This window comes from Sebastes fasciatus, chromosome 14, assembly GCF_043250625.1.
Source record: "Sebastes fasciatus isolate fSebFas1 chromosome 14, fSebFas1.pri, whole genome shotgun sequence".
NCBI classification, from domain to species: Eukaryota; Metazoa; Chordata; class Actinopteri; order Perciformes; family Sebastidae; genus Sebastes; species Sebastes fasciatus.
The window spans coordinates 18,854,237-18,870,825 of record NC_133808.1 but is presented as its reverse complement, the minus strand read 5'-3'; the positions used below and the strand labels follow the sequence as shown (position 1 = coordinate 18,870,825).

Here is a 16,589-nt window from a genome sequence, read left to right as displayed (position 1 = left end):
ATATTTTGTTCTGTATACCTGCTTCTTTTCTTCTCCTTACAGTACAAATCAAATAGTAAGCCTACACTTTATGTGATTGTAATCTTAATGATCACTTTTCTCTGTCAATGCCTCAATATTATCATTAACAATGTACACCTCACGAATCAGCCCCTGAATTGCTGTCAAACTCTAAGGAGCTGTAGTTATTAGGCCTATGTAGCCTAATCTAAACATAAAAGCAACACAGTCATTTTATGGACACTAATTTTGAAAACCTGCACCACAGTCAAAGTTTCCTACATTTGAATAATAAAAAAAAAATCAGTGGGCAGCACATAGGCTACTACTGTAAGCCTACTAGGCAACATATTGTCAGGACAGATAATAATGCACACAGTGCACTTTCATAGACTAAGCCACTGGAGTTACCCTGCACTATATTCAGTTTTAACAGTTTTTCTTCATCTCCTTGTATTTTTATATCTGGTATATTTTTTTGTACTTTGTACTTTGCACTACTAACTTTTTTACTGCCTTTTTACTAACATGTTTTGCACTATGGAACTGTGATGCTGGAGACTTGAATTTCCCTCAGGATCAATAAAGTCATCTATCTATCTATCTATCTATCTATCTATCTATCTATCTATCTATCTATCTATCTATCTTATATTTTTGATGACGCACAGGTTGTATGTCACTTCCGGTTGCCATATTTTGATGGCACACCCACCACACCAGTCAAAAATTGGTCAAAATCAACTTTTGGAATATTTTTGTTCCCCCCCACCCGGATAAAACCCGGATAAAACCAGGATAAAACGGATAAAACCCTGACAAGAAGAGTCATGACGAACCTGGAAATGTGTGAGAAACAGCGGTAAGTGTTTAACACGACCTACTTTGGTTTTCAAAGTTAGGAACTTGTCTCAAGACGCTCTAACGTTACCTGGTAACCTGGTAACGGCAGTTAGCTTAAATGCTAGCGTTAGCTAACGTTAGCTTAATTGACGCCAACGTCACACCAAACCATTAGCTACCGTTATTACCATTATTACCTGTTGAGGCCACGTTTGTGAAAAGTTTTAAGGTAACCTAGATATTTGTATTACCTATTATTAACGTTATCTAATGTGAAAATGTTTTGGAAACTTTTGGGATATCAATTTACAACAACTTTGTTTTTATCATTGTAGCCGGAAGGAGACGTCACTATTCAACAGACTTCAGGGGGGACAGACTTCAACGTAACACCGGTTAGTCTTCCTACTGATGATTACACTCTCTATATTGTTAAACTTTAATTTTGTTTGTTTATTCTCTGAATGTGAATAGTATTGAACAGGGAATGAAATTAGCACCTGCCACCTGTCAAATAACAGGGTAAATGTTGGCTGTGGCAGGTAAAAATGTCAGGTAGGCAGATAGGTTTTCCTTATATTAAGAAATATTATTTTAAAAAAGCAATTCCTAAATTAAATATATGGTAACACTTCATTTTACAGGTCCGCACATTTTACTGTAATTAGGTGATAATTAGCAAGTAACCTATTTGAAATTTCTATGGAATTACTGCCAAATTACCCCCAATATTTACCTCAATATTTACCTCAAAATTGATCGAAAATGACTTTATTATAAACATTATTTAATAATTATATTCCTCTATTTCTCAATAATTGGTAATTAATTTAATACATTTCCAGAAAAAGAATACAAAGTTAATTGATATGCTTTATTTCCATGTCTGCTGATAAATAGATAATAATTAGCAAATAACTTCTTTGAAATGTCTTAATGTTTTTCTTATTAGACAATAAGTCACACAATGGTGAGATTTGTGCTGATCAAAAGTGTCTTCTATTAGTTTTCCACCTCCGATGAAGAGCAGCACACAGTCTCTTCTCAAGCCTAAGGGCCCTATTTTAACCATTAAATACTATTTTAGCATATCATTATTAAATAATGTTTATAATAAAGTAATTTTCGATACATTTTGAGGTAAATATTTGGGGTAATTTGGCAGTAATTCCAAAGAAATTTCAAATAGGTAACTTGCTAATTATCACCTAATTACCATGGAATTTGCAGACCTGTAAAAGGAAGTGTTACTAAATATAGTCATGCATTAAGTTCACATGATATATTCCATAATTCTACCGTCTGGTACCACTGACTCAGTGTGTACAATTTTAAAGTGTTCTACATAGATTTCAGAAGTGGCAGACAGAAAAATTGAGTGGCAGGTAGAAATGTTCAGTGACCTGCCACAGTGGCAGGTGAGGAAAAAGGTTAATTTCAGACCCTGGTATTGAACTGCTTTTGCACATGTGAATGCTGTGGTAACGTTAACTGTTACAGTTTTCCTCAGGAAACTATGAGAGTTTAGTGGTGCCTTGTTTTATGCTGTTATGTGTTGTGGTGACCTATCATTGGCAGTAATGCAACAGCTTAGAGAAGTAACGTCAAACCTACAAAAAAAGACTGTTTCTATAATTGGTTTGACTCCTGATTCATTTGAACATGTTTTTGGAGAAAAGGAACCAGGTAGAGAGTTCAAACTATACTTGAGTTTGAAGGTCAGTCAAAGTGTGTTGAGCTTAAATGCTGACATTTATAATGTTGAGGGAATAAAATTAGCACCTGCCACCTGTCAAATACAGGGTAAATGTTGGCTGTGGCAGGTAAACATTTCAGGTCATCTGCCACCATGGCAGTTTTCCTATTAAGAATTTTTAAAAAGCAATTCCTAAATTGAAAATAGTCAGGGATTAAGGTTATATGATCCATATTTCTACTATCTGTTACCACTGACACAGTTGAGACTAGGGGTGGAAGAAAATATAAAAAATATTATTCAGCATTGCAATATTAAATTTTGTGATACTGTATCGATTCTCAAAAACCCTTTATTGATTTCTAATTAATAGTTTACATACAAAGATGAACTCAGTCAATACTTTATTTTATCTGCAAACATATGCGCCCTCTGTGATAAATTCAAATGCAGATCCTATTATCCTGATTGCATAAAAATGTAGTCAGATTTTATGCATATGGCAGTGTGTTCTTTATACTATGACAGTTTTCTTAAAATTAGATTTTAAAAAATTGCAATATATTGCGATAACAGTATCGCAATATATCACAATATATTGAATTGAACCCCTGTATCATGATACGTCTAGTATCACCAGACTCTTGCCGATACACAGTCCTAGTGTTTACAATTTTAAAGCGTTCTACATAGATTTCAGAAGTGGCAGACAAAAAAAATGTGTGGCTAGTAGAAATGTTCAGTGACCTGCCACAGTGGCACGTGAGGAAAAAACTTAATTTTAGACCCTGGTCATGTTTGTTATATAATTGTTCATTAGAGTGGAAATCCATTTAGTAATCCATCATCCATCAATTTGGTCGACTGCTTCATCTCCACGTTGAGGCTGCAACTAAAGATTATTTCTATATCGATGACGATTTATCTGTAGATTATTTTCTCGATTAATCGTTTAATCTATTAGCATAAATGTTAAAGAATAGTCCAAATCCCAAAGAAGCTCACTTTACTGTCATACAGTAACGTTAGGCCTAATCGGACCAAATCTTTACATGTGAAAAGCTGAAACAAGACATTGTTTGACATTTTTGCTTAAAAAATGACTGAAACGCCTAGGCCTAATAAATTATTATTATTTTTTTTTTTTAAAGTGGCTATTCGTGCTCCTGACACCAATGTCCTTTTGGAATACGTGTTAATATGTGCGTCTTTCATTTGTTGTCTGCTGTGACCTGTCTGACCAAACTAGTTTCCCCTCTGGGATTAATTAAATGATCTAATCCCATCAACCGCAAAAGCATATCTTGCATGGGATTTGCTCCAGTAAGGGAATTATCTCTCAAGCTGTGGTGGCTAATACTTTAATAGATCATTCCTATTTTCTTTGTAATATTACTGCAGATTTCATTTGATCACATATTATTAAAAAAATGTATATCAGCAAGAACACTACCATTGTGTGTATATAGGCATTTTAACCTGGATGCCTATCTTAAATCACCATGGAAAAATGCTATAAAAGCTCATGTTACAGGAAGAGCTAAGCACAAATGGCAGAATAACTCCAGATTCACAGTAACATCTGGAAAAACACACTTCATATTTACAACCTATTGAAAACTGAGATTAAAAGTTCCTTCTTGAACTTGAAAACTGTTTTTTCACAGTCTCACCACAAGGTCCATGTAGTAGATATTGTGGAGCTTTCAGCAGATCAATAATAATTTTTTTTTTTATAAGGACAACACACAATCAATATTTCTTTAAAAGTTCCAGTGTTAGCCAGCCGGCAAATTTTCAGCTGCAGTTCTTTGGCAAGATAGTCTAAGAACAATATTTCGTTCTCTATGTTATGAAAGGGTTCAGTTGTTTTCAAGTCAGTCTTGATACAATATTGGCATCATCTGCATGTATACTGAAATGGATTTTGGTCACTGTAATCATTCCTCCTTCCCATACTGCCCCTGAAGATGATCCTTACTAGCATGACTCCATTGAAGTCATGCAAAGAGAAGAAATGAGGGTGTAAAATCCACATTCCTTGTTAAGTGTAAAAAAAAAAAAAATCTGTTGATATTAATACGAGACTTCAACTGCCTTCAGAGCCAAATCAAGTTTTTTTTCCCTCAAAGTTATAATCTTTTTGTTACACCGTCGTGCTAGGGATCTCTTTACAGCTAGTATGAACAAGAGGAATGATGATCAATAACTCTTTCAATGTACACATGATGTGAGGTTTGTATTAAAATAGAAGTTTTGAAGTGGGGTTATACATAGTTAGTGTATTACCTACAGTAGATGATGGTCGGCACGTCCGAAAAGTGGAGAAACAGCGTACCGACATCGGAGCAAAGCAACACAGCGCCGTGGACGGGAATGGCAGAAAAACTTATTTTAGCCACTTAAAAAACATGCTCACCTAAAAAAAATGTATATCCGTTTAACTGTACGCTATATTTAGAATATTTTCCACCACTTTATCTTGCTCTTGCCGTCAGTTCTTTCCTTCTCCTTTCCGAAGGGTAACTGAACTGAAAGTGACACTTACAGTATCTATGCTCCCTCCAAGGCCATCAGGCTCAGATGACAAAAACAGTATAGATACGTTTCACTTTCAGTTCAGTTCGCTGTCGTAAAAATATTCTAAATATTGCGTACACTTAAACGGATTTCTTTTTTTTTTTTTTAGGTGGCTTAAATAAGTTTTTCTGTCATCCCCTCCACAGCAGTACATTGGTTTGCTCCGGGGTCGTTGCTCCTTTCTGTTTCTTGATGCTTGGGGCACACCGACCATCATCTACTGTAAGTAATACACTGACTATGGATAAATACCTCATACAACCCCACTTCAAAACACCCGAACTATCGCTTTAAAGTGCCAGTAGCCCCTGCATTCTTTATAATGTAAGATCATGTATGACTTTGCAGACAACATTAATGATCCTTCAGTATTTCCTTATTGAATAAAAAAGCCTTTCATCTAAATATTAAACTTGAACTGGTTAGGTAAATATGACATTTTAATTCCACTGCCTACAAGAATCTTACTAGTACTGTTGTATACTATATCTAAGACCTTCACCTGCTGCCTCGATACTGCCTTTGAGCTTTTCAAAAATGCGTTTTTAATTGCTTGGCAGCCAACAGCTCTGCTCCCTTTTCTCAGGTAATTTTCCAAAGGCTGTGAATACAACATTTATTAAGCCTATAACCTGGATTTCTTAGTAATTAACAATTATTGGCCCATAGTGTATAAACCAACCTCTATTTAGCAACTTCTTGGCCTCAATTACTTTCACAATTTCCAATCTTGAATTTGGCCCCATAAAAATGAGTATTGATTCTGGCAAGCATTCAGTTCTATGTCTACTAGCTTAAGTGCTGTATTCAACATTGTTAACTGAGAATATTGCTATATATGATTGGAAAACTTTCTGGCCCTGTCTTAAATTAGTTAACGTCTTCTATCAGCTAAAGATGTGAAGAATAATAGCAACATCTCCAATTCAGATAAATATTTCTGCAGTAAATAAAGTACCACTTGTGTAAAGCCTCTAGTGTCAAATTTTATTGTTGAGTCTGTCAGAGATGTGTTGTTTGGGTTAGGTTACTTTTATTTGGCATTACAACTGCAAATCTCAAAGGTGCCACATAAAGTCAAGACTTATTTCCTGTGGTTCTTGATGTAAACATAGCAGAGATGCAGGAGTGCAGGTGACGTAATACCAACAACCAACACAATAAATTATTATTATTATTATTATGTGCAATGGTAACGTTGCCAATTCCTGGCACCCCAGAACCTAAACAAACAACCCATGATCGTATTGTACCTCTGCAAGCACAAGTTGACAATACTGGCTCTAGTCTGGTTCAGCCAACCCTGCAAAATCTTGAGCTGTATTGTCATTTATTTAATGTTTTCTCAAAATAATATACAATGACAGTATGATGGAATAATGGCAAAGCATAACAGTTTTATGTCTTTGAAGACTGCTGGTTGTTGATTCATAAATCTATAATCTACAGTAAGTATATGAATGGTACTGTTGGCCAGTCATTCCCAAAGACTCGGTGGGTCACAGGAGATTGTATTGGGGTCGCCAAATAAATTTGCTTCCATGGTCTTTTTTTTAAGATTCATATCTGCAGTACACCTTTGGGCCACATGAGGGAGCCTGAATGTTCATATTGTTCTGATAATTGTAGCTTACTTTTAACATTGAATCTAACATGAAAGGCTAGCATTCATTCTGTTCTGATGAGAGGAAAAACACGAGAGCCTGTTAACTCTCAGTCTAAATGCATTTATTTAGTCTCATTTATTAAGTATTTAACATGTGCAGAAAATAAAATTGTGATTTATAAAAACATACGTCTCTTTGAAATGGCTGGTTTACCTATTCACGATAATGTAAGGTGATGTGGAAATTGCCGTCAAGAATCATCATTTACGCACAAATTTGCCCCTCACGATTTATAGATAAAGCCTATTGTGGAATTGCGTCGCGAAGGTTTGTCATTTTTAAAAAGTGGGTACCCAGAAATAACAATAATGTACAAACAATCTTTGTCATTTTTTTTGTGTTGTTAATTGATTTCCATTAATAAATATATACATACATTTGCATGAAGCAGCATATTTGCCCATACCCATGTTGATAAGAGTATCAAATACTTGACAAGTCAACCTTTAAAGTACATTTTGAACAGAAAAAAATTTGATTAATTGGCGATTAATCGTGATTAACTATGGACAATCATGTGATTATCGTGATTAAATATTTTAATTAATGTACTGTGTATGTGGGCTTTTGCACTTGCATTGCAGCTGGCCTTTACTGCTGGAAACGGTCTAGATTTTGTCCACTAGATGTCAGGAAGCTCCCAGATTTGAGAATAACCTTACCAGCATCCAGCCCTCAGTGACAACATACCTTTGACGTTAGTGTAATCAAATACGAACAAACTAAAGAAAACTATGACATCTCATCACGTCTTAATTTAAAACACCCCTGTACCCCCAGTGATTTTAGATAGACTATTTAAATTCCGTTTTCATTGCATAGACTACAATGAAACATAAAAACATAGACCACTCAGTTACAAAAACTCAAATTAACTGTTTTCGATTAAAATACAAATAACAAAGCCGTTATGATCTTCCTATTTTGAATCCTATCTAGGTGACGGAGATTGTAATTGCAGGAATTGCTGTCTCCTGATTTCTTTCTGCAGCAGCTACCAAAAGAGGGAGACATTACATTAGAAATAATAAAAAAAAAACATTAGCTCCACATATGAAACCTCCACATGCTGTATGTGTCTCAAACAGTGGCTCAGTTCTCACTTCAAGCTCTGTATACAATTCATTTCATAGACCAAATCAGTCTGCAGATTATTAGATATGTTTATATGTGTTTTTTAATTTGCTGACCATGTCCGTTATAGCTTTCTAAAATTTGGCTTTGTGTTCTTGTCAATCTCTTAGCAAATACAACTTGTATGAAGTTCCTGAGTATGAAGCTGACACAAAGAGTCATGTGTGGCTGTAGTCAGAAGATGGCAATGGTGTCAGGTTATTGCTTGGCCGTCGGTGGCGGTGGGCTGGACGGGCAGCGGCTTGGCGGCGAGCAGGGCTCCTTTCTGCCTGCTGGAGATCTTGTACTGGCTGCTTGAGTCAGCCTTAAGCCGCTCTCCCCACGCAAGGCTCCCTTCACCAGCGTTCACCTAAATCTGTCACACAGATTTGACACTGCGTCACTTGGAGTGCACTCTGAAATGACATGTATATAATGTGGAATATTGTGCACATTTACAGCCTGGACTTCCCTTAGAGCATTAACGGTTTTCTTGTTTTTTATGATTTTTTTTTTTCTTGTGGGGAAAATAAGACTCAAGTTAAACTCATTTTTTAATACAAATATTTTTTTTTAAAGGCCTAACATGTTAAAATGCAGCTTATTGTCATTACTTATTTTGCATCAGAGATTAATTAAATTGTTAAATAAAAACATTAAAATTAAATAACTACTTTTTTCTAATCAGGAGGGGGATGGAGTAATAGGTTAATTGTTTGTGTAGATTTAATCAGATTTTAAAGACCAGTTCACAGTGTTACCACTATATGGGGACTTTTACCAACTGAATGGTGGCTTTACATTTCTGTAGCTAGTCAAAATGTTACCGTCAAACATTCGGCATATTTAGGCCCATAAACCTAACAACCCAAATCAGCTCAAATTAGGCTCAGAGCTATTTAAGCGTGAGAAATGACTCTAAATGGTATCTTTTTCCCTGTGAGAAAACAATCTGGACTGATCCTTGATTTTAGATTAATTTCAAATTCCCATTTCAGATTAGTACTGTATAGAATTGTTATCTGAAATGTTAAGGGAAAGAATTAATTATAAAACCCCATTAATATTGAGCATTTTCCTGCAAATTATGTTAACATGTTAAATACATTTTTCTATTTTATCTGCTTCATTACTGTTTTTGATGAATCACCTATTTGTACAGTTAATATGTGATATTAATTATATAACATACTTTTTGTTGTGTTATCTGAAGACATCAGTCTCAGCAACATATATTTACACACTGTTGCCCTTTGATAGCTTAAATATTTTTTAGATATTTGCAGTAGTGATTTCCTAATATATTTCCTCTACATATAAAGCTCTGTGCTCATTCAGGCTTATGTATCCAACCATCTGCATCTCTCTGTCATCAGTGCGTTTTCTCATTTAGCAGATCCTGCCTGGAGAAACTTCTGCATTAGGAGCAGAGACCAGACCGTGGACTGAGTGCCCGTCACCCTGGGTTCACTTCTTTCCCTCATACGGCTTTCGCTCTGTGGCTTTCTTCTGCAGTATTTACTGGATAAAGTGGTAGCAACTGGCCTTGGTGGCCAGTAAGAAGGATTTTCTCTCCCCAGTTGGTGTGGCTTTGCCTGTTTGTATTGCACAAAGTGGCTTGAAACTGGGTTGTGGTTTTGGGTTCTCAATGCATAAAGTCTCAGGTTTAGAAATAAGTAATGCCATATTTAACTGAATGCTGTATGATATAATGATGTTGGTCCATATATATATATATATGAGTTTGCTGTATGCATGTTTTTTTTGCCTCTGTTTCTAAAAACTGTAATGTTTGTGTGTCCAGAAACAGGCCTAGGAGGATCCTTATGATTCAGCTGTAAATGAGAAGCCATGGTTGTCAGCTCCTTTGGGAATCTCCACCCCTTTGAAAAGAAAATAGAGGTTAAAAATCTGCTAAACGAGTTAGCAGCAACCAGGATCCTTCTCGTCCACAGGTAATGGGTTTGATTAATTTTTGACCTTTGGAAACTTTTCACTCCTTCTTAAGTCCCCTTTTTTTATTTTTCCCATCCTGGGATAATAAGGAGCTGTGATCTACAGGGTTTTACATTTGAAAGGATCACATTGTTTGCACATGAAATTACAGGTACACCCAGGCCATAGTGAAAATGGCAATTATATTGTTATTATTTTATGTTTTAAGGCACTCATCAAACATGTAAGCACTGGATAGAATTCTAAATACATCGTGAAAATATAGGTACAATGTTTTAGATACTTTCTTCACTTAAAGGCAGACTGAAAAAACTTTTTGGCCTATAAATAATAATGCGCCGGATGCTTATTTTCTCACACAGGTGTTTAGAGATCCTCTCTCTGATAAATCATGATTTGTAAACTTTCCCATAGACAGCAGTGACAGGTTTCCTCTGATAATGTAGAAAAATGGGGAAAGAGAGGGCTGGGCTTAAGTAGAGCTGTGATTTAGAGCAGAGAGATGCAGCATCTCTCCTTTCCAGTGGAGGCCCTCCTGGGTTTGATTTAATTCTCTCCTTGCACTATTAAAAAGGCCTTCTACTCTCTTCACTGCATGCACCTTGCTGTCATAACTGGCACAAAATCATTTATCAATGCCGCTTGTAGGCAGTGCGACTAAGGCCTTCTGCAGTGTATATTTTTCCATTATTGATTGTGTATGTAATGCATGAAGAAGTACAAAGATGGGTCTCCTCCTGCGTTGGAATGACCATATTAGGCCAGTAGATGAGGGAACTTTTTCTGCTTCATCTACGATCCATATAAAAACCATCATTCCTGCTGGGAAGGAAATGCTTTTTCATTTCACCGTTGTCTTACTGGCAGCTGAACTCGACAATGATCCTTTTTTTGCTGGACGTACGACGAGCAGTTATTTGGTGCAATAAACTGAAAGGCAGTGAATGTCAGTGTCCCCCTTTGTTGTTTAATTTATTTTCTTTTCAAAGTGAAGGGAGGTGTCCTTGCTGTGAGAGTTAGTCATTGATGTGGCTATAGTTAGTCCGTCCCCTGCTGCGACTGTCTGTAGGAGATGCTACTTCCTCTCTCCTGCTCGTTCGCCGCTTCCTTTGCCCGGGATGATCACCTCGCTCGGTCTGTTTGGCTGCATTTTGTATAGATGGTGGACGCACTTGATCAAGAACAAAAGATATAAGTGTGAAGTACAGCGGAGCCACAGTTCCAAGAGTCGCACTGCTCTGGGGGTCAAACAAAGTCCCGTAACCTTCTCAACAAAGCCGACTCTCTTGAGACTTGTACTGTTGGGAGATAGCTGGCATCAGTGTGTCTGCATCTTTTTAAAAGTGTTGAATTTAATAAGTGTTGTGTACCATAGCATGTTGCATAACAACCCTTTAGCCCAGAATATTTCAAGGCATTTACTCATTAATACTTCCATGGGCTTAAAAATATAAGCAGAGACTCTAGCATATTTCAGACTAGTTGAGAAAAGGTTAAATGCTCCTAGTTAGAGCTGCAACAACTAATCAATTAGTTGTCAACTATTAAATTAATCGGCAATTATTTTTTGATCAATCAGTTTGAGTAATTTTCTTAAAGAAAAAAAAGTCAAAATTCTCTGATTCCAGCTTCTTAAATTTTAACATTTTCTGGTTTCTTTACTCCTCTCTGACAGTTAACTGAATATCTTTGTGTTGTGGACAAAACAAGACATTTGAGGACGTCGTTTTGGGCTTTGGGAAACACTGATTGTCATTTTTCACCATTTTCTGACATTTTATAGACCAAACAACTAATCGATTAATCGATAAAATAATCAACCGATTAATCGACAATGAAAATAATTGTTAGATTCAGCCCTACTCCTAGTCTATTATGCCAAAGAAGGTTACTTGGTGTCTGAAGGCTGATTGTTTCTTGAAATAACCTTACAGACCCACTTACAATACATGGTGGATTTTGCTGTATATCATAAACTGTATATGCTCAAATCTTTCTGATGGTAGGCTACAAGAATGATACTAAAGTTTATGTCAAAGGGAAGGGAAAACAGAATACACTGTAAAAGAATAGACAGTGTACATGTAATTGCTGGATGTTGGTTTTATCCTTTGAACAACCTCCATTTGTTATATTTAGTGTTATAATGATACCAAATTTATCAACAACTAACTAATGGTCTTATCAGCAACTGATGAAGCCTCTGCTCGATAAGCTTAAGGTAAATGGAAAGAATCTATTACAGGCTGAGAGCCCTTTATCTCAGCTGTCTTAAATATTGACACTTACAGTAATTTGTCCCCATTTTCTATTGATTTCTTGTTTTGCTTTGAGGTTACGCTGTAAACAGGGTAAATAATGACAGATTTGATCACGGCTCCCTTCAGAGATGATCCACACCTAGCTGGCTGACGTACCGCCGTTCACTCATCAGCTGTATAACTAATGAAGCTTCTCTAGAGTGGCAGTCGCAGTCATTTCGGCTTTTCCACGAAGGACAGGTCAGTGGTGGTGATATCTCTCAGAAACAGATCAGGCATGTTGTTGATGCTATAAAGGCTGATTGAAACCTGAAGATGTTGATCAAAGCTGGCAGGGAATGTGTTAGTTTGCTAATTATAATTCATAAGTCAGATGGAAGGAGGTGTGGCTTTCACAGCGGTTTGTTGAATTCAGAGCAACAAGCCCTGGCAGAAACAAGCGTTAGAAGTACAGAGAAATGTTTGCAAAGACAGTAAGCTGGCTTGCAATTATGTTTAAGGGACACATTTTCACAGGCGTTATGTGAGGTTAGGAGAAAAGACTTTCTTCACCTTCTTATATATCTTGTTATTATTACAAATCTGGGTTGTAAATTAACTTTTTTGTCCACTTCTAGAATCACTGCAATAGATTACCATTGTTTTTTTTGGCTGGTGAATGAAGCAAATCTAGCAGCCACTTGTATATTTTACCAGCGTTTGGCTGATGACTGGTGCTAATTTCCAACCCTGTTGCAAATCCATGTAATCCACCAATAATATTTTTTCATCATATTACAGCATATTACACTGTAAAATAATTACTATTATAGAGTTAAACTGGAAAGTTTTCAACACCTGTAGTTGTTTTGAAGATCTTGTGCCCACAACTATGATGTCTTTCCTGGGTTTTATCACGTCTATATCGCCGTCTGGAATGCATTGGTAAGCCTGGCCTCCAAGGGCTAGCATATAGCTCTCTCTGCGGGCTTTGTACAGGATGAAGAAGTCATAATCCTCAAACAGACTTAAATTCCTCCAGAAAGGCTCTTGATCCTGAATCCACTCATTTTCTTCAAACAACCTGGCCCAAAAGAGAAGGGATATTTGGGCATGGCTGAAATCCTTGATTGAAATCTGCTACAAGTGGGCACAGACACACATGTGCGTCGATGAACACACACATGTGCACGTACGCACACAATCAACACTCACACGCACATAAATGCATGCACGTGCACCTCCCCAGCCGTCGCCTGCTGTCGGCGAGAGCCTGGACCAGGTTGTTGAGAGGGCCTCTCTGAGCTCTTATTAAAAGGTAAACTTCTCTTAGGCCAGGGAATCATGTCAATCACAGGTTGTGTTTTCGCACCGAGCCCAAAGCCTGCTCTCTCCGCCCTGTCAGACGCTGTTATCACCCTCAAAGCCATATCAGAATGCTGTTTGTTCTGCGCTTTAGTTTCACCCACACAGCGGATTCAAAAAGGTACAGGTCTATTTGATAGTGTATATTTCATTGCCGGAGAGAGACTGTGTTTGTCTTGCTGTGTTTGTCAGCTCATATTTGAGCTGAGGGTTCCTATTAAAACTAAACACCATATCAGAGGAATATTGCCACCGCCAGGCTCTTTTAAATCGCATATTGAGCTCATGGAGTGTGGAAGCAATTTAGTTGTAGCATAGTTTATAAGTGTGTCTGTGCTTGTGATGTTTCTATTTACTCTTCATTCTCATTTATTTACACAGTAGCACCAGCGTCCCTCTACATATTTCATATACTGTAATAATTACTTTAGCTATATTGTTGTTTCCTGAAAATATTACCTTGTTTGCAGTTCCACTTATTTAATAACTCCCTATGAGATTATGTCTATTTTCATTGAGCCTGAGGCTTTGTGGATGAAGTCCACAAAGTCCTGAAGTCAGCTGAGACTTGGAAACTTCATGTGCCTTTACCAGTTATACTTCATCTTCAATACACTTCATATTAGAGATGTTGTACTAGTCAGGTGGTGAGTTGTTTCTTTTGTGGAGAACTCTGAATCTGCCCACTGTAACTACTTACTGGGATATGACTGGATGGATAATGCTTTTTTTGTTTAAGCTATAAAGCCATTTGCCTTTGGTCTGCATCGTATTGTATTATTGTATAGTCACTGGATTTATGTCATGATGATGATTATGTTCATTATCGATTAATCAGTTTATTTTCTCGATTAATCGATTAGTTGTTTGGTCTATAAAATGGTGAAAAATGTCATTCAGTGTTCCCCAAAGCCCAAGAAGATGTCCTCAGATATCTTGTTTTGTCCACAACTCAAAGATATTCAGTTGACTGTCATAGAGGACTAAAGAAACTAAAAAATATTCACATTTAAGAAGCTGGAATCAGAGAATTTTTACTTTTTTTTCTTAAAAAAAAAAGAAGCTCTAATAGTCACTGAACAGCAGTTTAATTGATTTACATGTGATTTTGAATACAGACGCCATATTGTGATATATATCTTAATATCTATCTTGGAATTTTTTTTATCAGCCATAGTGTAATAGTAATTTGTGGATGTATGTTCATGACAATCTTAGCTGATAATTCATATTCACTATCCAGACTTGTATTTAAGGTTAATTATGAAATTAAAGTAGAATTAATTTGTAGATTTGTCTCATATAAAATGCGAACAGTCAGAGTTTTCCAAAATTATCAAATGAGTAAGGTAGCAACTCTTTCCAAAATAAGTGTATAGCTTTTTGGAGAAAGGAAATCCATTTAATCCTGTACATTATATGAGGAAAACCAGGCCTGGAATAGGGAAATGTCCCAGCTTCTAACACTCTTTAAACCTAAATATTGATTTTCTTACTGAATAGGCAAATCATGTAATCATATAATATCAGCGTCAATGAATTACTGTATGTATATACCTTCTATATTCTCCTCATTTAGCCACCTATGGATAATGAAAACAATAGTGAAGCAGTGAGGCTCTTCCAGTCATTAGTAAGTTTGCTGGACAAACTGCAGGATCTAACACTGTGGGTGGCTGGGGAAATAAAAAGGTATTTACGCTAGTATTGACCTTGTTGCTGGACCTACTGCTGTTTGCTCTGTGGCCAACCTTCCACAACACACACACACAGAACACGCACACGCACACACATACACATACACATACACACACACACACACACACACACACATACACATACACATACACATACATATACACATACATTATATGATTTTGCATGCATGTCGGAGAGAAATACAGTGAGTGATGAAGGATGAAAACATTATTGGGTTTCCAATATTGTCATGCAGTCTTGGCGGAAGTTGTCTTACATATTGTGTAACAACAACAACAACAAAAACAGGCAGGCAGATTTAAACAAAGTAATTATAAACGCATGAGCGAACTCAGTTAATTTTTCATTTTTATTTCATAAATGCATTTTTAGTTGTTCCTATGCTGCTGAAAAACAAACACAATAAAAAGGAACAAAAACAAAAAACTTTAAATCTGTTCATTAGTATTGCAAACGGTAGCGTACTCCTGTCTGTTCAAGAATCCGTATCTGTATATGAGAAAACAGTCCAAGAAGGTTTGTGATGGAGCGCCGTGTAAACAACCCATTACTGCAACTCTGGCTGATTAACATATGATTGTAATTCATCATATCATGTGCAGCTGGTGACATCTTGCAGTAGCATTTATTCCATGTTGATACATGCCTTTGGTTCCTTTTTGACAACTCAAAACAAACAGATTGCAAGCTGTCGCTACATTTGCTCAAGATGAATGGAGAGAATGAATCGGGAAATCAGGTGTGTCAGGTGATTAGCACAATCATGCCTGAGATCCTTGTGGAATCACAGTAACTTTGTATATTTGGATCAACACAGACAGACTGTAGAGTCTGTACAGTTTAATCTACTGCATATAGCATTGCCCTGATGATATCAACACAAGTGGTATTAAATAATACCACGGTGACCTTGTATAAATAAAATGTCACCCCACCATCAAAATTACTATTAAAACTAGGGTTGCAACTAATGATTATTTTCATTGTTGATTAATCTGTTGATATTTTCTCAATTAATCGATTAGTTGTTTGGTCTATAAAATGTCAGAAAATGGTGAAAAATGTCGATCAGTGTTTCCCAAAGCCCAAGATGACGTCCTCAAATGCCTTGTTTTGTCCACAACTCAAATAAATTCAGTTTATTGTCATAGTGGAGTAAAGAAGCCAAAAAATATTAAGATTTAAGAAGCTGGAGTCAGAGAATTTTGACTTTTTTTTCTTAAAAAATTACTCAAGTTATTAAAATAGTTATCGATTAATTTAATAGTTGACTACTAATCGATTAATCATTGCAGCTCTAATTAGAACTATAACCTGTTAAATTGATTGACTGGCCTTTTTAATACACACAGATGAATCCAAGTCATTAATGCAGTTAAGCTTCATTTTCATCAGTAATATTTGTAAGCA

General features: G+C 36.3%; 1 protein-coding gene across 10 annotated transcripts in view; it reads left to right on the top strand.

Moving 5' to 3' along the window:
• Positions 1–693: 693 nt before the first annotated feature.
• The window catches only part of LOC141782765 (glycerol-3-phosphate dehydrogenase, mitochondrial-like), a 187,457-nt gene continuing 171,561 nt past the window's right edge, over positions 694–16,589 (top strand). For 9 of the 10 annotated variants that reach the window (XM_074659470.1, XM_074659466.1, XM_074659471.1 and 6 more), the window contains exons 1-3: positions 950–1,072; positions 1,179–1,238; positions 9,704–9,854. The gene's annotated coding sequence lies outside the window, so the exon portion shown is untranslated. Of the gene's footprint in view, positions 863–949; positions 1,073–1,178; positions 1,239–9,703; positions 9,855–16,589 lie in introns of those variants that run through there. The other variant, XM_074659469.1, reaches the window with a different exon arrangement.